General features: G+C 44.4%; 1 protein-coding gene across 4 annotated transcripts in view; it reads left to right on the forward strand.

The window, feature by feature from the left end:
• Window positions 1-22,165, forward strand: part of TIAM1 (TIAM Rac1 associated GEF 1) — a 267,398-nt gene that overhangs the window by 11,682 nt on the left and 233,551 nt on the right. For 2 of the 4 annotated variants that reach the window (XM_039520734.1, XM_039520735.1), the window contains exon 2: window positions 15,801-15,928. The exons of 1 other annotated variant lie outside the window; for it this stretch is intronic. The gene's annotated coding sequence lies outside the window, so the exon portion shown is untranslated. Of the gene's footprint in view, window positions 1-2,372; window positions 2,505-15,800; window positions 15,929-22,165 lie in introns of all 4 variants that reach the window. One more of the 4 variants, XM_039520731.1, reaches the window with a different exon arrangement.

The following is a 22,165-nucleotide window of genomic DNA, read 5'->3' on the forward strand; positions in this document are numbered from 1 at the left end:
CTTACACCAGCTCTGCAGCGCAAGGACAGGAGAATGAGAGCTGTCCTGTCGCTGGAGAAGCGCGTGGAGATTGCACTGTGGAAGCTGGCTACTCCAGACTGCTACTGACTGGTACCTAACCAGTTCGGAGTGGGAAAGTTGACCGTTGGAGTTGTTGATGGAAGTGTGCAGGGCCATTAATTGCATCCTGTTCCGAAAGACCATGACTCTGGGCAATGTGCGTGGATAGCTCTGCACAAATGGGCTTCCCTAACTGCAGAGGGGCAATAGATGGCATGCACGTTCCAGTTCTGGAACCAGACCACCTAGCCACTGAATACATTAATCACAAGGAGAACCATTGAGAAATACCCCAGGGGCTTGTGGATCACCATGGGCGTTTCATGGACATTAATGCAGGCTGGTCTGGAAAGGTGCATGATGCGCGCATCTTTCAGAACACTAGACTGTTCAAGAAGTTAGAATCATAGAATATCAGGGTTGGAAGGGACCTCAGGAGGTCATCTAGTCCAACCCCCTGCTCAAAGCAGGACCAATTCCCAACTAAATCATCCCAGCCAGGGCTTTGTCAAGCCGGGCCTTAAAAACCTCTAAGAATGGAGATTCCACCACCTCCCTAGGGAACCCATTCCAGTGATTCACCACCCTCCTAGTGAAAAGTTTTTCCTAATATCCAACCTAAACCTACCCCACTACAACTTGAGACCATTGCTCCTTGTTCTGTCATCAGGTACCACTGAGAATAGTCTAGATCCATCCTCTTTGGAACCCTCTTTCAGGTAGTTGAAAGCAGCTATCAAATCCCTCCTCATTCTTCTCTTCTGCAGACTAAACAATCCCAGTTCCCTCAGCCTCTCCTCATAAGTCATGTGCTCCAGCCCCCTAATCATTTTTGTTGCCCTTCGCTAGACTCTTTCCAATTTTTCTACATCCTTCTTGTAATGTGGGGCCCAAAACTGGACACAGTACTCCAGATGAGGCCTCACCAATGTCGAATAGAGGGGAATGGTCACGTCCCTCGATCTGCTGGCAATGCCCCTACTTGTACAGCCCAAAATGCCATTAGCCTTCTTGGCAACAAGGGCACACTGTTGACTCATATCCAGCTTCTTGCCCACTGTAACCCCTAGGTCCTTTTCTGCAGAACTGCTGCCTAGCCATTCAGTCCCTAGTCTGTAACAGTGAATGGGATTCTTCCATCCTAAGTGCAGGACTCTGCACTTGTCCTTGTTGAACCTCATCAGGTTTCTTTTGGCCCAATCGTCTAATTTGTCTAGGTCCCTCTGTATCCTATCCCTACCCTCCAGTGTATCTACCACTCCTCCCAGTTTAGTGTCATCTGCAAACTTGCTGAGGGTGCAGTCCACACCATCCTCCAGATCACTAATGAAGACATTGAACAAAACCGCCTCAGGACCGACCCTTGGGGCACTCCGCTTGAAACCGGCTGCCAACTAGACATGGAGCCGTTGATCTCTACCCGTTGAGCCCAACGATCTAGCCAGCTCTCTATCCACTGTATAGTCCATTCATCCAGCCCGTACTTCTTTAACTTGCTGGCAAGAATACTGTGGGAGACTGTATCAAAAGCTTTGCTAAATTCAAGGAACAACACATCCACTGCTTTCCCCTCATCCACAGACCCAGTTATCTCCTCATAGAAGGCAATTAGGGTAGTCAGGCATGACTTGCCCTTGGTGAATCCATGCTGACTGTTCCTGATCACTTTCCTCTCCTCCAAGTGCTTGCAAGCAGGGACTTTCTTCCTGGACCAGAAGATCACTGTAGGGGAAGTCGAAATGCCCATTGTGATCCTGGGAGACCCCGCCTATCCCTTAATGCTGTGGCTTATGAACCCAGAAACGGGGCAACTTGACAGCAACAAGGAGCAGTTCAACAACTGGCTGAGCAAGTGCAGAACGACTGAGTGTACCCTTGGCTGTTTAAAAGCCTGTTGGTGATGCCTGTGTGGGAAGCTGGACCTTGCCAGTGACAGTATTCCTATGCTTATAGCCACGTGCTGTACGCTCCATAATATTTGTGAAGGGAAGGGTGAAAGCTTCACTCAGGGCTGGACCACGGAGGCTTACCGCCTGGAGACTGAGTTTGAACAGCCAGAGACCAGGGCTGTTAGAGGGGCACAGCACAGGGCCATAAGGATCCATGGATGCCTTGAGGCAGCAATTTGAAGCTGAAAGCCACTAATATTTGTTGCTGTGCTCGGGAGTGCAGTGCTTGTAATGCTAGGAGGTGATTGGTGCACATGATGCAAAAAGGGGGCTTAACATTATTGTATGTTACTTTGCAGTGTTCTTTTTGCTTTCACTTAGAATAAAAATTGCTTTCAAACCAACACAATTCTTTTAAAAAAGACAACAACCGGAGGAGAGAGTCAAATGAAAAAATTCATCAGCAAGGAGAGGTCCTGGGACGGCGGATGGTGGAAGGGAAGGTCTCAAGAGGAGGAGGGGTCCCGGGACGGCTACAGATTTGTGTATGTCCAGGTATCACATCCAACCTTCTCCTTTGGAGTACAATGCAGCGAGTGCTGTACTTCAGCAGGGCCAAACTGCAAAGGGATGGGTGTTGAGTGCAGTGGGTAGTGGGAGTCCACACTGCTGGACTGTGAGGAGGGAGGAGTGGAATGCCACGGGTATAGACTGGAGCCAGGAGGTTGATAAGTGTGTTGGGGTGGGAGGTGCATGGGAAAGAGTTTAGTGACGGGCAGGAGGCACGGAGCTGCTTGGTTTGAAGAGCTAGTATTGCCTGGAGCGTGTCCACTTGGCAAGAGCCGCTCTGGGACTTCTTACTGGTGTGCCACGTTCTCCTTTTGGTCTCTCTTCTCGCTGTCCTGTCACTCCTTCAATTCCTGTTTCTCGGCGATGGAGTACATCATAACCTCATGGAGAAAGTCCTCCTTAGTTCCTCTTGGCCACTTTCTAATTCTGCGCAGCCGTTCTGCCGCTGATAACAAAGAGGGAGGCTGGGCTCCCAAGGTCATCTCTGTGAACACTTTACAGAAGCAATATTGTTTGCAACACAGACAACACTGATTCAGTGCTTTAAAACACAGCCAGTACTCACACACCTGTCACTAACTGGCTGACCCCAGGCAAGCACCCATGAGCCATAAGACCCCCAAAATGGTGAGTAGCTGCAGGGGCAGGGGAAATCACTCTTCCCGGACCCTGCTGTACACTGGCACTTAGCTCTTAGGGAGAGCCAGCACTGTAGGGGGGGCCAGATAATCATTCCTGTGCCCGCACTTTCCATAGGATGTGATCATAATGGAAGATATCTCGCTGCTGAGGGTGAGCAGGGAATCAAGGGAGGTGTCTTCTCCAAGCCTGTGGCTTCCATCCTGGCCCCTATGCGGCTCGCCTGTGTGCAGCAATGGTGTCATTTCCCCCCACCCCCATGATGGCAAAGTAGCGTGGGAAAGTTACTGTTAATGGAGCAAGAAACAAAGCAGCTCTGCCGAGAAACCTGTGGCAGCAGATTGCCCAGTATCTCCATGAGAGTTTCCTGGAGATCTCTGAGGGAGATTACTATCAAGTGAGGGAGTCTATCAACAGCCTGTTCCGCTGCTCAGACTAGGCATGCGGTGGGAGACAAGCCTGCTTTCTGCAACCCTTCTGACCCCAACAACTCGCTTCAGTAATTCCCAAAATCAGATCCACTTACCAGGGGCCTCCTCTCCTGTTTGTGCTTCACCAAGATTTGGCTGCTGTGACTGGCTACCCTCCTCTGGGGTACAGAAGAGCTCCTGGCTGCATGCATCTCTGGCCTCTGAGCCATCCTCTGCTTCTGGGTCCCCCTCCCCCTCTTCATCCAAGATTTCCTCTTCCTGGCTTGGTCCACTCTCAACTGGCACACAAGCCAATGAAGTATCCACAGCGGCCTTTGCAGTGGAGGTGCGGTTGTCATCGACTATTGCGTCCAGCTCTTTGTTGAACTGGCAGCTCCGGAGTGGCGGTTTGCCTCCTGCACCTTGTGGTAGGCGTTCCACAGCTTCTTCACTTTTACCCTACAATGACCAGAGAGGTGCGAACAGGCATTGTGGGACACCTCATGGAGGCCAATTGCAGAGCTGTAATCTCCACACTGGCACCGCAGCACTGTAGCCCTGGCGCAGAAAGCTCTACGCCTCTCATTGGGGTGGTTTTTTGTTTGTTTGCGTTGCAACTACGCAGTTTCTGTGCACAAAGTGACTTGGTAGTGTGTATGCCTTGGGAGTTACAGCGTAGCAAGCTGCTTTACTGCGCAGAAACTTGCTAGTGTAGACAGCCTTACTTGTGCTAGGCTAGCTTGAGTGGAGTAACTCAAACTAGCTGTTGCAATGAAGACAAGCTCTGGTCTGGGTTCTCAGGATAGTCAGCAGAACAATTCTGCATCTCCTAGCACAGCACTCTTTTCACAGACTTCAAGCGCTACTTTATCAAATGTATGAAGAAACATACTACGTCATCTTGGAAAGTTGAGGGTTAGGGACAAAAATATTACACCAGTACAGATGAAAATGCCATGCAGGCATAAATAAGGATTAAGTAGCTTTCTTAGATTTCCATTCCCGGGAAATGTAAAGGCAAGAGTTATAGGTCAAGTTAGATGTTTTCCTCACCACATGGGCAGATATGAAAGGAGACGGTAGGTTGGGTGGGGTAATGAAGTTTTGGTTACTCTTCTTGCTACTTCAGGTTTTCAGGTAAGTTTTGAATGTTTGGAGCTGGAGGAAGTGAAAGTGAATGAAGGATGTGATGAGATTGAAGGAGACAAGTCAGGAGAGGGCTGAAATGTTGGATTATTTATAGAATTAGATATAGTTTTCACAGAAGCAGCACCAAAGGTTGAATTAAAAAATGCTCTGAGCAGATCAGTTGTAATGGATTGAGAAAGGGTATGGGGTGGGGCAAAGGCAGCACTGGAGAGTCCCTTGCCAGTCACCAAAGGAATGGTTAGATTGGCATATGTGAAACCAAGAGAGCAAGGTTTCTGAGATCGGGACAAACTGTGACAGCAGTCAAGAAAGCTGTCATGGTTTATGGTATATGTAGGTGAAGGAGGATGAGAGTACACCAGAGTTCTATCAGATTGTAAAGCGCGTATAGGAGGACAGACTTGGGATTACGGAAGTTATAAATGGGAAGGTTTTTCTGGGAAGGTGAGGAACAAAGACCTTTTTCCCCTTAAAGACTTTGCTGAGAAAAGAATGAGACAACAGCAAGTGAAAGAAAGCAAGTGCAAGGGGAATTTTTGAGGAGGTGGTGATATGGCAGGACTTCTGAGGAAGTTGGGGAAGGTATCAGACACAGTAAGTATCTGGTTATTGCTGTGGCACACGGAACGGTGGATGAGTTGTTGTCAGGCAGGATGAGACAAGATGAGAGGGAATAGGATTTTGCATGGGTTATTTTTATTTATTGAAAGACTGGTGTTTGAGAATGTGTGAATATCCAGAAGAGGGTAGAAAGCTGTGGAAGGATTAGTGTGGAGGGTTGATAGGATTGCAACTGCAGCGGGGGATGGTTATGATGACTTCATGTGAGAAATCTCAAAAATTAAAAATAGAAAAATTGAAATCTGCAAAATTCAAAATGCAGATTTTCTCCAGGGAGGTGAAACAGGGTGTAAGAAGACCAGGGAGCTCATTGAAGAGTAAATGCTAGTGCAGTGAGTAGTTATGGACATGATATTGGGTCATAGTAGTCCAGAGGGAGGTTTTATCCAGAGTCTAGTGATATTTTCAGATTTTGTGGTTTAGCTTCAGACTAGAGCGATGCCATTGCTACCAACAGCAGTTCTGGGGATGTGATTTCAGAGTGTCGTTGTAGCAGCGGGAGAGGAAGTTTATGGTCTTCTGAGTGCGAAGGAGGTGAACTGGTTAAGAACAGGAGAGTACAGAAGGGTAACCATGCTGGAAGAGGAGACTGGAGTGGTAGAGAGTAAGAGTTTTTCAGATGGTCAGGGTGATGAGATTTAATGGAAGCTCTGGAACATGAACAATTCTTTTTGAGAGAGAGTTGTTGGTTTGACATGGAAGTGATCATATGGAACACTTTTATGGGGCAGGCCCACTAGGCAGCCAGTGGAGATACCAGAATACTATTGTCACATGCTGCCAGTGAGACACATCACTTTACAAGAGGGATGTCACTTTCTGCACCAGCTTCAGTTTCTGAGCTGTTGTGTCTGATCTTGCAGTAACAAAAGCATGGAGTATTGCATTGAGGCCTGCCTCAGAGGAGTTAAAAACAGGTGCAGATGGGGGAGGGAGGAAAGCCTTCTGCGCGACTGTCACTATCTGACCGTCCAACAGATCCTCCACTTGTAAATTTCATTGACAATCAGGAGACCATACTCTCAATTGGAGGGGCTGATAGAAGATCTGGCAAGGACTTGTTTTCCCACAACTTACCAATATCACTGTTGTATCAAGCAAACGGGGTACTAACAAGCTTCAACAGGACTTTTTGTACAGTGGAAACCTCTTTACCAGGGTGCAGCTGCACCCTCTGTAATTCTCACACTGCATCCTCAACTCCTTCCCTCTCCTTCCTGTTTCCTGTCCTTTCAGACTCCCAACAGTCAGTGCTCCCAGTTCTAATAATACAAGTAGCATCTAAACACCATAATCACCTCAGCCTTATTCTCAAACAGGCTCCAATTGCTGCCATGCAGTGAGAGAGTCAACTAGTTGCATGTAGGCAGGGCAAAACAGAGAAAACTGAATATCATCTCCATCTTAAAAACACTTCATTTCATGCCTCCTAGTAGCCCCATCCCTCCTAGTAGCCCACACTGAGCAAGATAAGTGATGAGGGAGAGCCTAGAGGAACCCCACATGAGGGAGCCTTTAGAGCAGGAAAGCAGTTGCTCAGTGAGGAAAGAATAAAGCTGCCCTAAAGCAGCCTCATCTATTCTTCCTCAGATCCATAAGCCAATCACCCCCCCCCCCCCATGATCAGTAGTATTGAAGGCAGTTGATTGTTCCAGTAATATCTGCATGGATCTGATCCTTATTTGTTGCCAGGAGTAGATCACTGGCATAGTGAGGTTTGGAGCCAAATTGATACAGGCTGTGGAGTTCTGAGTTGCCTACGGTCTCTGAGAATTGTGTCACCACGATCATCTTCCTTCTTCAGAAATGAAAGATTGTCAGCACCAAGTGATGGTTTCTTGAGCAAAGTTCTTTATGTTCAGTTTGGTCGGGCACTTCTCACATGGCTTCCATAGATTTTGCTACATTTACTAATTATTAAGTATATTGGTGTTTGAGGGATTTCTTCTTACCTGTTCCTTATCTTCTACCGGATGTTTGATGAAGTTATAGAGTTAAATCGTATGGGGAATGGAAGAGCTCCCAGTCACTTCAGTGGAGTCAGGATTTCACCCACTGTTCTCAATCTCTGGCATCTCACTTATTTCTGTGTTTATAGGCTGAGGGCTTGGCTACACTTACAAATTTGCAGCGCTGCAGACCACGCTGCAAATTGCGCGCTGCGGCGCGCCAGCGCCAAGCGCCTGCCCAGCCCCCAGCGGCGCCCGGCCGCAGCGCTGTCCTCCCCACAGGGGAGGGGAGGAGGGGAGGGGAGGGAGCTGGGAGGAGAGCCAGCGCTGCGCTGACTACTACTACACTCAAGCTGTGCGCTGGCGCAGCGCTTTGAAGTTTAAGTGTAGCCATAGCCTGAGAGTCTTTAAAGGCAGGATTGTGAATTTATTGCAGTAACTAGCAGACAGAGAAGTTGGTTGTGAGTAAAGACACTCCAGCAGATACACATACCTGCCAAAATAACTAAGTGGATACAAAAAGATCAGAAAAGTAAATTTGGTTTTTGTATAAATTCTTTTTTGAGGTTTGCTGAAGTATGAAGATCCCTTTTTAAAAATAAGGTGGGCAATTAGTATTCTTTTTTTTTTTTTAACATCAGTTGGGATGAACTAATTTAGGATTAATGTGGCAGTGTATGTAGTTTCAGGATAAACTGATTGCTTTGCATCACTTCTGAATGTAGCTTTCTTAAACAGTTATAGATTTTTTCATTAGCAAATGAACAGAATATTTAATTAAATGTACATTAAGCCTAAAATAGTTTCCAAGAGTCTTCATTAGATCCTTTTATTTCTTCTTTGCTGGAGATAAGATGCAAATAGAGAAGAATATGACTTTCATGTCTATCTGATACATGCTTCTTCTTGGAGGGTATTTTGTATGGCAAGACTGTTACAAGTGTCTTGTCTTTGGTAGCAATTACCACAGCTTGTAATTGTGGTTTCTAGTTCAGAACAAAGCTGTCTAGTGAGTAACGATTGTTGACAGTTGACAACATTGGAGACTTCTCTTTATGACTGGAATATGAATTCACTGAATTGCAGCTAAATTCAAATTATAGATTTATAATTTTAGCCGTAGGGCTTATCACATTGGAATATTTTATTTCATCTGTTTATTAAACTGCCTAAGTCTATGTTGAAGGTCTGTCTTAAACCCACAAAGCAAGAAAATATTGCATTTTGACTGAAACAGCATTCTCCATACCAGTTCTCTTGCTCACCCACACTGCATCCTGGTTATAACTTCAGTATTGCATTGCATGGGATATTTAAACTTGCTCACTATTTGGAAATCTCTGCTACACTGAGGCACATGAAGTCCCAAATGCCACCCTTAGTCAACCCAGTTTACTATGTGGATTTCAATCACTTGAGTAGCTGCATGAGTGCAAATGTCCAGTCTGGACAGCTAAAGCTGTTTGCACGTTCTTCAAATGGAGGTATGCTGCACTAGTGGAAATTGTGGTTTATAGGAACTTTGCCTTGTCTAGGCTTGGGGGTTTGTACTGGTACCAATGGCTATAACTGGGGCAAATTACCCACTATAGACAATTCCTCAGATGTGAATTTCCTTACTTCTTGTGCCTTGTAATAAGACCATTAATGCTACTTGAGCATTTTTTGTGGTTTAACTTTCTTATTACTAGTGGCATTAAAAATAATAAATAAAAATCTTGAATGCAAGTGTCTGAGATGCTGCCTGACTCAGAGTGATTAGGGGTTTAAGTTGTGCATTAGTTGTAATTATTCTTCTGAAATCATTGTAGTACATTGTGTCAGTGCATGTCCATGTTTTTTTTTTTAAAGTATATGTGTGTGTATACTTTTCTACTCAAATTATATATTTACTGCACGTTGACTTTTTTCATAAATGAAATTAGTGTTGTTTAAAATTTCAAACTTAACTAAAGACTTCAGTTTTCTTTATGGACAAAGTTTTAAAAACATAATTTTAAATGAGCCCCCCCTTCTTTTAACATTATTGGAGCATTTGAAAGTAATAACTTCTTAATTTCTACTTTTTGTAAGTTCAGAAATACCACTTTTTTTAGTGTAAATTAAAATAAATTTCCTTCCTGGACACACATTATCACTGTGAAACCAACATGCCAACTGGACAGAGGGTCTTGGGATGATATTTAGATAGCTGTCTCAGCATAGAAACACAACCTATATACGCAAAAAGAACAGGAGTACTTGTGGCACCTTAGAGACTAACAAATTTATTTCAGCACGAGCTTTCGTGAGCTACAGCTCACTTCTTCGGATGCATAGAATGGAACACACAGACAGGAGATATTTATACATACAGAGAACATGAAAAGGTGGAAGTATGCAATCTAATCAATTGATTAGACTCTTCCTGTTGCATACTTCCACCTTTTCATGTTCTCTGTATGTATAAATATCTCCTGTCTGTGTGTTCCATTCTATGCATCCGAAGAAGTGAGCTGTAGCTCACGAAAGCTCGTGCTGAAATAAATTTGTTAGGCTCTAAGGTGCCACAAGTACTCCTGTTCTTTTCGCGGATACAGACTAACACGGCTGCTACTCTGAAGCCTATATACAGCTTGTCTATATGGTGCGGTAATGTGCTCTATGGGGGTGTGACTTCTAAAGCACGATAATAAGTTGTGTATTAATTTGTCTGTGTAGAACCTGGTGGGGCACTTTAATGCAGTGCTGTTTGAAACCGCACTATGTTAAAGTGCACTAGGGAGCCTGTACTGTGCACCAGTAGGTGCTTTAGAAATCTCCCCCGCCCCCCATAGAGAGCATTACCCCACCGTGTAGACAAGTCCCATGAGTGTGGCTGCAATGGTGGAGACAAGATAACATTAGTGCATATGACTGGCTGAAGTAATTTAGAGCCTTGGTAGCAGTGATGCAAACATTAATGCTCACCTTGTGCTATTTAACAAGTCAATTATTGTGCCCTTACTTATTATGGTGACTTCCAATGGTTCAGTCAGGATTGTGGCTCTGTTATGCCACGTGCTGTCCAAATACATAGGAAGACAAAATCCTTGCCCTGGAGAGTCTGCTATGATCTAGTAATGGGCTACTGTCTCTGTGCACAGTGTGGTGAGTTGACTTGCCAGTGTCTGGGTTTTGCCAAAACAGCCTCACGACACAGTAGTTCACCTGTCCTTTATGAGCCTACTTCCTCTTCACAGTGGGCGGAGGGCTGGGTCCCTTAAGAATTACTGGCACCCAGTGCTGATTTGCACCTCTTGTTTAATGAAGCTGCTGGATATGTCTACACCAGGCCGATCCCCTTTCCATGCTCCTATCTGGATTTCAGAGCATGCACTTCCCTTCAGCTTTTTTAATGCAATTCTAGTGACGTCACCACAAAGTCATCTGGCACATGATGTGCAGAGGGGTTAGCATGAAGAAAGGGCAACAGTCTATAGCAGTGTTCACCAACCAGTCGATTGTGATCGACTGGTCGGTCCTAGAGGATCTCGCAGTCAATCGTGATCTTGGGTGGCACAGCGGGGCTGCCGCTAAGCCAGGCTCCCTGCCTGTTGCGAGGGCGAAGGGGTCTCTCTCCCTGCACTGCTTCTGCCTGCAAGTACTGCCCCTGCAGCTCCTATTGGCCACAGCTCCCCATTCCCAGCCAATGGGAGCTGTGGGGGCGGTACTTGCAGAGAGGGGCAGTGCACAGAGCCATGTGCTGCCCCCGCAACCAGGGGCTACAGGAATGTGTTTGCCCCTTCCAGGAGTAGCGTGGGGCCGGGGTAGGTAGGGAGCCTGCCTTAGCAGCAGCCACGGTTCACCGCCAACTGGGAGCTGGTGGAGGTAAGTATTGCCTGGCAGGAGGCTGCTCCCCAGCCCTGCCCCTCTCCCAGAGCCAGCACCCTGTAGCCCCTCCTGCAACCCAACAGTCTGCCCCAGCCTCGAGCCCCTTCCTGTACCCAAACTCCCTTCCAGAAGTTGCACCCCTCACCCCCTCCTGCACCCCAACTCCCTGCTCCAGGATCGTCCCAGAGCCTCCTCCCATACTGTGAACCCTTCGGCCCTATCCCAAAGCTCACAATCCTTCCTGAACCCCTACCCCAGCCTGGTAAAAGTGAGTGAGGGTGGGGAAGAGCAAGTGATGGGGAGCGGGGGTGTGTGTGTGGAGTGAGAGGGCTGGGCCTCAGGGAAGGGGTGGGGTAGATCGTGGGTTGCCCTTAAATTCAAAAAGTGATCTTGGGCATAAAAAGGTTGGCAACCACTGGTGTATAGCCTCATCCAGGAAAGATTCCAGGTTGACTTTGGATGTCTCATATCAAGAATGAAATGGTCTGAGCTGTTTAAAGCCTCAACAAGGTTGGGGTTGGCCATTCAAGACTTGCTGGGGACAAACTGCCACTGAAGCACGTGTGTGGAGATGCTTATCAGCTCACTAATTGCATCACTCACTTCTGCCCTCTTGGACCTAACATGGCTAACACCCCTGTGGCTTGGTCTGCTCTAAGATCAGTGTAACTACATTGCATAGGGATGTGAAAAATCCACACTCCTGAATGGTATAGTGTAGAATTCTTCCTTTGACCTAGATACTGCCTCTCATGGAGGCTGATTACCTACCCCGATGGAGGACTACACTAAAGCCCTGCAGTGATGCCACTGTAGCATTTTAAGTGTAGACAAGCCCTCAGTCAAACTAGTGATAAAGCCTGTGCCTGGCTGATAAACTATGCTTGTGCTCCTTGCCCACAACAGTACTCCCAGTAAAATTTAGACTTAAATAATTTATATTGTCCTTATGAATCTGAGTAGACAAGCTTTTTGTTAGTTAAAATTGTGGCTAGGCCCTTAAATGCAGCAGAATTTCTAGGTGCAGCTTTCAAAAAGCCATTCTTAGAGTGAGAGGCTGGATGGGAAAAATGATTATAAAATGGAATCTTTATTAGCTGTGCTGACTTCCTATTAGGGTATTTTGATTTCTGGTCTAATTGGTAGAATAAATGACTTTGCTATTTTTGTGTCAGCTATGAGGAAGTAACTCTGCTTTTTCATAAAGGCACCCTACATCTGTGGAAAAGCAAAGGGGCTACGATGAACAACATTCAGCTAATAAATTTGGAAAACTTCTACAATATCCTTTCCAGTAAAGGAAACTCTAAATGTGGTGGGGAGGGGGATAAAAGGGTAAGGGAATACAGCAGCTGACTTGTGTGGTAGGTGCGTTTCTTGGAAGTAATGTAATTAAAGCTATTCTGAAATGATAAAAGAGCTGTTGTACCTTGGTTTCCATTTATATTAAGTTCTAATACACACTTTCTGTATAACCAAGTAGACATTGTGAAAACACTGAGCTGTGAGTCTAAGGGGCTGACATGGAGTCAAACTGCCATTGAACTACTAGAGGGAAATCCACACCAATTAAATGGCTTTATTCAGTTTTTGAGGTTGTACCAGAAGAGACTGTATATGCATCAGAACCAACCTTTGTTCTGATGTTTTCCTTTCAGGGTTGGAGGCCTGGGTTGTAATCCACTGTATTCCTGATTATGGGGAGGTGAATACTTACAGAACCTGTGGTGTCAGGGTAATTTTAATGAACTGTTCTGCTGAACCACTCTACTACACTTAAGCATTACTGCAGCAGGCAGTGTGGCAGCACCTGCAGCTGCGCTGGCTGCAAGTGCTAAGCGCTACAAAGCGCCAGTGTCAAAGCCCCCCCAGCAGCGCGCGCGCGCGCCGCCGCTGCTGTCCCCCCAGGGAAGTGGAGAGTGGACGGCGCTGGCTGGGAGAGAGTTTTCCGCGCGCGCTGATGACTGGCGCTTCAAGCGCTGCGCGCGCAGGCTTTGAAATGCAAGTGTAGCCAAAGCCTTAGACTGGACTGTTGCAGTTACAAGCTCCTTCTTTTATGACTTATTACTGGGTGTGTATTAGTCTCTGGGTTATTTATTTAGTCTTCCCTTTATATTCCACTGTGTGGCAAGCAGCCTCTATACGTCAGACCCTGTCTTGGGCTGGGACAACCGGGCAACTGCCCGAGGCCCTGAGCATTTGTTGGTTTTGCTGACATATGAACAACCAAATGATTCTCCCACCTTACAGTGGGTCCCTGCATGCCACTTGCTTCCTAATCCCCCGACCAGCCCAAATGTGTAGGTTGTGTAGTGGGGTTTGTACTGAATTCTTGTGTGTGCATAGGGCTGGGTATTGCTATACCCCAATGGGCAAAATAGATTCATTGGCAGGGAAGAGGGGGCCAGGAGAGCTGATCTTCTCGAGCTGCTGCTGTATTAGGCCAGCAAGGTATAGGTCTAGCTGTATTCTGAATCTCGAGTTTTAAAACAAAAATGCTATATGGTGATATTAACCGGCCCATACCAAGAGATCTGGATTCTTTGTGATGTGTAAGAGGTTCCTTTCTTTTTCTTCAGAGTAATGGGGTTATTTTGCTTTTATTCCTATTTTTAATAGTTGAAGAATACTTTCAGATCTGCTCTAAGGGGAAAATCTGGACCCTGTGTCAAGCCAAAATGAACTTGTAGGTGTGGCACAAGAGGGATGGGTGTGGGTGTGTGTTCCCCCCTGCCACACACTCTTCCAAATTGCAGAACTGCTCCATTCCACCCCTTACTTCTGACAGTGTTGGAGGAACACCCTAGAGCAGGGGTTGTGGAATCCACAAAAGCATGGCCTTCAGATTGTGAAATCTTACAGCTATCAGGGAAAAAAAAAACATCATCCAATCATCAGAATGCCTAAGATGGATGTGGCAGTAGGAGCTAAGGAAACTGGCCTTTACAGAGATGGCGGTCGTCTTTTTCCCCGTCCTCCCACAGAGACCAGAAAATAGAAACCTGTCTTTAGTAGAATTCTATGATTGTCTCTCAATTGTAGCAGAATTTGTCCCATCTACCAGAGCAGTCATGGCATGGCACATGGAACTCAAAGAGCTCAGGAGTAGCATGGCAGGGCTGGCCATTAACCCTTTCTTTGTAGACCCCCATGGCAGACTCCCTCATCTCACCCCATCGTAGAAAGCCAGACAGCTAGTGATGGATTTCCCCCCAATTCACACTGCAGAAACACAGATTCTTAGTAAATTTCTGGAAGAGGAATTTGATCTGAACTATTACACATCTTAAAGTGGTGATAGATACAGATAACATACAGTTTCCCTGTCAGGAAAGTCCTCAAGATCCAGTGGGTTATTCTCTCTCAGATCGCTTGCTGAAAATCAAGCCAAGTCTCTTCTTTGCTTGCTGGGAATCATTGTGTCAGAAATGGAGATGGCAGTGATGAAATGTCTCCAGATATTCACCCTCTCCAAATGGCTTAGGTCACAAAAGTCAATGAATAGTTAAACTGCCTCTACTGGGACTGCAGCTTATTTCTTGTTGGGAAGGACAGACGAGGAGGTTCATGCATGGTTCCTCTCTGCCAGTGGAACAGGAATGACCACAGTGAATACAAGTCTCATGGGTTGAGGATCCCACTTGGGGACCCATACAACACGAGGTCTGTGGTCCATGGAGCAGCAGCAATAGCGTAGTGGAACTCCAAATGCTCAGTCTTAAGGGAGCTACAGCTAGCTCTACAAAACAAACACATCCTTGTTATGTCAGACAACTTAACTGCTGCAGCCTGCACAAATCGACAAGCGAGCACAAGGGATATCAAACTGTTTCAGGATGGGTACAGACTGTTCCAGTGGGTGCAGTGAGGTATCCAGGTAAAAGAACTGATAGCAACAGGGTGGATTGGTTAAGCAAGATGAATGGTCTCTAAAGGCATGGCTACACTGGAAACTTCAAAGCGTTGCCACGGGAACGTTCCTGAGCAGCGCTTTGAAGTGTGAGTGTGGTCGCGTGCAGCGCTGGGGGAGAGCTCTCTGTGCTCCTGGTAATCCACCTCCACGAGGGGATTAGATCCGAGTGCAGGGAGCCTGTCTACACTAGCGCTTTAAAGTGCTCAGACTTGCAGTGATCGGGGGGTTGATTTTTCTCCTCTCCCAGCCAGCAAGTTAGAGTGCTATAAAATGTAAGTGTAGACAAGCTGTAAGCTAATTAGTTTGCGACTCAGAGAAAGCCAGGGGAAGGCTAAGAACAGACCTGTTTGCGTAAGTAAACAAAATTCCAATATAGTTCTCCAGAAGTCTTCACTGGAAAACAGTGGCAGTGAATACTGCTCTCATAGTTCTGTCCAGCCAATTTCAGACCTTCTCTTATGTCTTGTTACAAACCAGTGCAGAAAATCTGGAGAGAGGGACCAAGTCATCCTGCTTTCCTCCCCCGCCTTCCTCAGTGGCTAAGAAGGCTTTGCTTTTTGGACCTGGCAAGTTTTGTGTTAGGCTTTAATCCCTCTGCCAAACAGAGCAGACTTCTCTCAAGCTCAATTCAGGATCCAGAGCTCTGAGCATAGCGGTGTAGTTGTTGAGTGGAAATCTTTGAAGAGGGCTGGATTATTTGACACAGTTTCCTAGTAGCTAAAACTTCTGTCTGTATGTTCTATTTCAGTTCCTGGGGCCAGCTCCAATGCTGGTGCAAGGAAAAGGGTATAAATCTGTGGAAACTATACATAATCAGCATCCATGCCAATAGGAGATCTGTCTTGAGGATGGGTGGATGCCTTGCCAACTGGGCAGGTATGTACTCTTAAGTCAATGCTTTCAGTTCCTTTGGATTCTCAAACTTTTCTGCCATTGAAGAAAGCAGCAGAAATTTTAATAACACCTAAGAGATTCATTTGCCCTACATGGAATCTGAATGTGGTACTACACATATTAATGTGGGCATTATATGAACCTCCTAAGTTCAGTGTTTATTTCCTTACCATTTATGAAGGATCAGCAGGCTTCATATCTGAGGAAAAAAACATAACTAAGCAAAATTTTTCTTCCCAATATATCTTTGCATTCAGGCCTCACTCAGTTCCACCTAAATTACTCATGCGCAGTCAGGCTTAGACTCAAGAACATTAGAGAGAGAAGATGAAATAATGTGTCAACTTGCCCCCCATCTTGGAGTGGTCACTGCTCTGCTAGTGTTAGAATAATACATATATGAATTCCTAGGAGATCTTCATTGCCAGACTTCTCAGATTCTCATGCTTTGCCTATGTCAAGTCCAGTATTCAGTAAACTGAGGTCTTTTGTCTTTGTTTTTGCACAGGTAGCAGTAAGCGTTGTTGTAATAAATGTAGATACAGCAGAAGTGTTTATGCCATCAAAGGGTTTGATGCAAATGTAAAATCTTCTCTTGACACCTTTCTTCCTTCCTTCCCATGAGTACTTTAAAGCCCTCTTTAGATAGTGGGAGGAATTGTTATGCAAGACACTAGATCTGTGTAAGAGAAGGTGTCTGAACCTGTTTGTACTTCAAGGGCTGACACTGTACCTTCTTCCTTTATCCCCTTTAAAGATCAGCTTTTCTCCTTTTGTTTGCAGGAAGCTTTGCGCTTTTCTTCTCCATATCACAAGCTACAGGAAAAGAGGCAATTTATTTTTGAATTATTATGGGTAGCAAATCCCTATTGCTGGCAGCAATGTCCAACCACCAAATACTTGACAGGATGGTGAAGGCTATTTGGGCTCATACTTGCCTCATAATCCCAATCGGTGTGAAATTGGATGATTATATCTGCCATGGCTCCTTATTCCCACCCATTCTGTGAGCGAGGCTGTGTTGACAGTAGTTGGGCTGCGAAGATACTTTTGCGAACATTTGCACAATGTAGTGCACCTGGAGCTTTGGAAAGGCCTTGTTAGGAGGCCTTACTTAACACTCACATATACTATTGTTGGACATTTTTGGAAGGATGAGGAAAAACATACAGAATAGGTTTTCTTACAGGATTTATTTGCTTTCACTCTCCTCACTTTATATTTAACCAATTCCAGTCTCATCTTAACAGGAGATGATGTACTTTTCTTTCATCTTGGCCTTTTGCCCTCAAACCCTCTCTCCCCCTTTTCATTAAACCCTGCTATGTTCTGCCAGTGGTTTTTGATGCATATTTTTTTTCCAACTTTAAATGGACAGTAAGAAAAGCAATGCATTTTCCTGTCTTGCACAATCACTGATTGAGTTGAATGCTGCCAGAATTGCATCTCTGTTCTCATCCCTCTGAAGGTGACTGGAGTATTAAAAGAGCTAGGAAGTGCCAGAATTTGGTCTGTTTTCTTTCAGAGTAACTGAAATATATTTCTGCATATGGTATCTGTATTGTGACAAGTGTTAGCTGTTGCTGGTTTGTTTTTTAACTTGGTGGTGTACAGGCAGTAAAAGATATGGCTAAGTCTATAGATCTGAATGCTCCAAGTTATCAGACTTTTCCTGACTAAGGAGAGCTGCAAATTGAAGCTATGTTATGCAATATAAGACTAGAGCTCAAATTCAGTCTTAGTATGGGTAAAATTTCATTGAGATCTGTGTGGTTACAGTCACTTACCTACAAAGCTTAATTTAGCCCTGATTTTTTTTTTCTTTCAGGTTATCTATAATAGTGTCACTTCTCAGGGGATGCTCTTCTTTATAATTTCCTTATGGTTGGTAGGAGAAGAACACTTCTATCCTTTAAGCTCTTTTTGAAGAGACTCCATCAATTTTCCACTAACCTGTGCCAACATTTTGCTTCACTTAAATCATGTTGGTAAGAGCAGGAAAAGAAGTCTTTTAAACAGTAGAAACACTGTAAAATTCAAGAAATGAAAGAATTGCACGTGGCAAAGAAAAATGCCACTGTATATAGTTTTTGATTAAGGATAAATGTTAAAAGTGAACTGGAATGTTCTCTTTTAAAAATGCATAAGATTATTGAAGAGCCATAATCAACATAATTCATACATAGACTAAAACTGAAATTAATTTAGAGTAGTAGTTGAACTCTCTCCTCTCCTTTAAAACTCTTCATAAGATTGTCCTGGCCAAATTCCCTCTGTCTTCACCTTCCAGAAACAACTAAAACTTCACTTTTCACTTATGTATTTTATATTACAATTGTGCCCAAAGGCCCTAACTGAAATCAGAGCCCCATTATGCTAGATACTGAACATACACTTAATAAAAGACAGTCCCTGCGCCAAATAAATTACAATCTAAATAGGACAAAGAATGGGAGGGGATGAAGAGAGCTCACACAGTAGGTCAGTGACCAGAGCTGGGAATAGAATCCAGGCCTCCCAAGTTGTATTCTGGTGTCCTGTTCACAAGACTACACCATTCCTCATGTCCCCCTCTGTGTACTGGCAAAATGTGTTTCATCCCCCTCTAGTGGCAGGTCCATCTAAGATAACAGCCTTCTACTGGTACCAGTTACTCTGTTAGCTCAAGTAGTAGGGGACTGTGTCAAAGATCGCCATCCTGCTTATGACTCAGTGGGGTGGGGGTGAGTATGATTCCATTTGATGGAATTTTTTTTTTCAATTTAAAAAAACCCACCAGAAGATGGCATTATAAATATCTACATTAAAAATGCATCATTGTTGCAAAGTCAAGCACTCAGAAGTAGGAAATTCCTGCATTAAGGTTGCCTGTACATATGCATTATGGCATAGCCTTTTATTTCATGATCCAATACTTTTTCCCGCTGCCGCCCACAGGATTCCTGCCTCATTCGGGATGGTTCCTTTAACATAGACTTTTTTTGTTTTTTTCTTATGTTATATAATTTACGTATACTATATAGTTCCATTTTAAGGGACAGCTTCCTTGAAACCTTTCCCCTAGCAAATTAGTCCACAGAAGAACTGCAGGACACACTCTGGTTTCTGCTATCCTGTTTTACATATCTCTTGTGGGTTTATGGAAATGCCATTTCTGTAACCTCCCAAGTGGTATGAATTCTGAGATTTAGATGCTAGAATGATTTGGGATATGCTTAATGCTTATAGCAAAAGCTAATCCTGTTCTTTCCAAAAATAAAATCATCTTCATTAGGTTAGAGAAGAGGTTGTTCTTCTAACTTTAAATTCTAAAGCTGTATGTAAGGAAATCAATACTGATTCTCATCAAGTGGCAAAGAAAGCAGCTCTGTCTGAGTACTCCATTTAGCTGAAAAAGCATCTTAAGATCTTTTCAGCTTCTTCAGTGAAAAAGCAGACTAGCTCAGTAACCAGCATTTCTACTTGACAGAATGATCTTTCCAAACCAGCTGCTGCTTGAGTAGCTGAAAATCTGTCCTTGCTCCTGTTTTCAACATGCTCATTTTTGGCACTGCCATAGACTTAAAAATCCGTCACTACTCCTAACTGATTTAGAATCCTATGCCATCTTTTCTATTCTTCCCATCACCAAGGGAAGTGAGGAGCAAAGTGGTTTGACTCACTCAGGCAAGACTCCGTTCACTAAGGACTACAGGATTTTGAGCCCAGAGTAATTTGGCAAATGAAAGGGCCAAATTCATTCTTGATATAACTGCTTTTAAATTGTCATAGAGGGACTGCAGTCAGCGGAGTTACATCACATGTGAATTTGCCCCAAAGATCTTAAAACACATACCTATTTGGATGCTCTGTTTTACCTCTTGCTTTTCGAGTGTGATAACCTGGTCAGTGGTGGAGCCTGAAAGTCTAGTTCTGCAGCTTAATACGTCGCTTCAGGAATATTTTCCCCTCATCAATCTGAAAAGCAAACTAAAATTGAAAGTTAAACTGGGAGTAGGTGAAACCAGAAATGTCACAAGGAGCTTCTTTGTGCATATGTTCTTTGTTTTTTCTAAACTGCAAAATTCCTGTTACTCCAGTAAATGTTCCATGTACCCCATGTTATAAATAATGTCCAGTTTGGCCTGTCTCTGTGGCTATGCCTATAGCAGGCCTTGCCGCTTTTTGTCACTCCACTGGTGGTAGCAACAGTGGGAAGACTAGTATAGGCAGGGCTTCAGGTGGAACTGGCAATTACTACCTTGAAACCTAATTTGGAAGTCTGATTTTTTGCAGACCCTCTTCTGAATCACTGAGTTTATTTATAATCTCTTTGCTTGCCCTGACTGCTGTTCTTATCACATCTTGTAGCACATTTCTGACCTGTGGCTAAGTCTTTAGGTAGGATGGAGATTTTCTGAAATCTGAGGCTTTCCTTTCCAGTTTCTTTTTGCTGAAGAGGTGTTGAGCCCTTAGTTCCACAGGTGAATGAATTATGTACGTGATACTAAAATGATAGTATTTTTCAGCAGTCAGCCCGGGTCAGCATGTGATAGTGAGCAGATGTATGTAACTTGTCCTTACTCTCCTGCTCCATTTTTGTGAGCAGGTGGAGTTTTGAGAATGGCCAGAATCAGAGCAGAGTACTCTTCGAAATTCTCTATGCTGCCCTTGGAAAAGAAAAAAGCAGAGTAGACATTATGATGTGCTTGTGTCACATGCATCCATGAACCAAAACCGGGCTTGTATGTCAGATTTTAGTCCTTCAAGCTATGGGGTGAAGACCCCCCCGTTTTTTGTTTGTTTGTTTTTGGAGGGGGGTGGAGTCTTGTGCAAGTTGTCATGATCGGGATTAGAGAAAGCGGTTGTACTGATGGAAATGCAAAGTGGCAGTGAGAGAGAATATACAGGAGCAAGTTCTTATTTTTCTAGACAAGATGTCCTGTATCCCTACATGTATTAAAATATTTATCATGACAACACAGAATGTAGAGTGCTTTTTATTTTATTCTTTTTGGTATAATTGATAAATATTTTCCTATTTTTTTTCTTTGAGTTGTCTGTATTATGTTATTTTGGGCTGAATGGCTTCTCTCTAAATGAAATGAATACAGATTTTTAACTGTTAGCCAATCCCCCCCTCCCCACTGTAGTTAAAAGCCTGCTCATGCACCCTGGTGTGTAACCAAGTAGATTTGAGGGAGTGTTTCAGCTTCTGTAGTGTCAGAGAAAGGGAAGGAGTCCAGGCCCAGCATTAGAACTACATCTGCAAGGAGTGGTTAGATTATAAAGATCCTTTTGCAATCTTAGGCTGGTGATGCAATTGATAGAAGTTGTTTTGTAGTATTGTAAACTACTAGGTCTACAGTTCTCAAAGATATCAACCTCTGCACATGCTAGACATTACATTTGTGTACAAACCATACAATCTGCACTTTTGTTTTTCTATTTCCCGTCCCTGATCTCTCTCGGTCCATCCACCCATAGAGTTGGGCAGGGACGGTTTCTTTTTGCATGTCTGGAAAGTGCCTAGTGTATCACGAGTGCTACCACAAACAAATAGAGGTGGATTGTCACAGCCCTGACCTGACTGTTTTAGGGAGTAAAGCTCCCCTGCTCTGCTTTGCTCAGACTGTGACTCCAGCCTTTGGAAGGGGAGTAGAATCTAATCTTCTTATTCCCTTGTGTTTTGAGCTTTGGATCAGGCCTTACTAAGGACTTACTAAGTTAAGTGAAATTGCAAATAATATGAAACTAAAAAATCTCTACTTGTAAATATTGTAATTTGAAAGTATTTATTTGACGTCCATCTTGTTTGAACTCCAGCTAAAGTTTTTTAATCATATGTAACAGTGAAAATATTTTGTAATGTTTATAGAATTTTGCTACTGAATCTGCAGCAATGTGCTTGATCAAACACATATTACTATCAGATTGATCCTCTCTTTACAGAAGAATGTTTGCTTCAAGAAATGAAAAATATAAAACCTTCCCATCTGATATTTGACTTCTATGGGGAGTCTGCTTAGTGGTTTGAGCATTGGCCTGCTAAACCTGCAGGGCCGCCCAGAGGATTCAGGGGGCCTGGGGCAAAGCAACTTCAGGGGCCCCTTCCATAAAAAAAAGTTGCAATACTATAGAATACTATATTCTCATGGGGGCCCCTGTGGGGCCCGAGGCAAATTGCCCCACTTGCCGCCCCTCCCCCCCTTGCTCCTGACCCAGGCAGCCCTGGGAAAA

The sequence above is a fragment of the Mauremys reevesii genome, linkage group 1, assembly GCF_016161935.1.
Source record: "Mauremys reevesii isolate NIE-2019 linkage group 1, ASM1616193v1, whole genome shotgun sequence".
NCBI lineage: Eukaryota > Metazoa > Chordata > Testudines > Geoemydidae > Mauremys > Mauremys reevesii.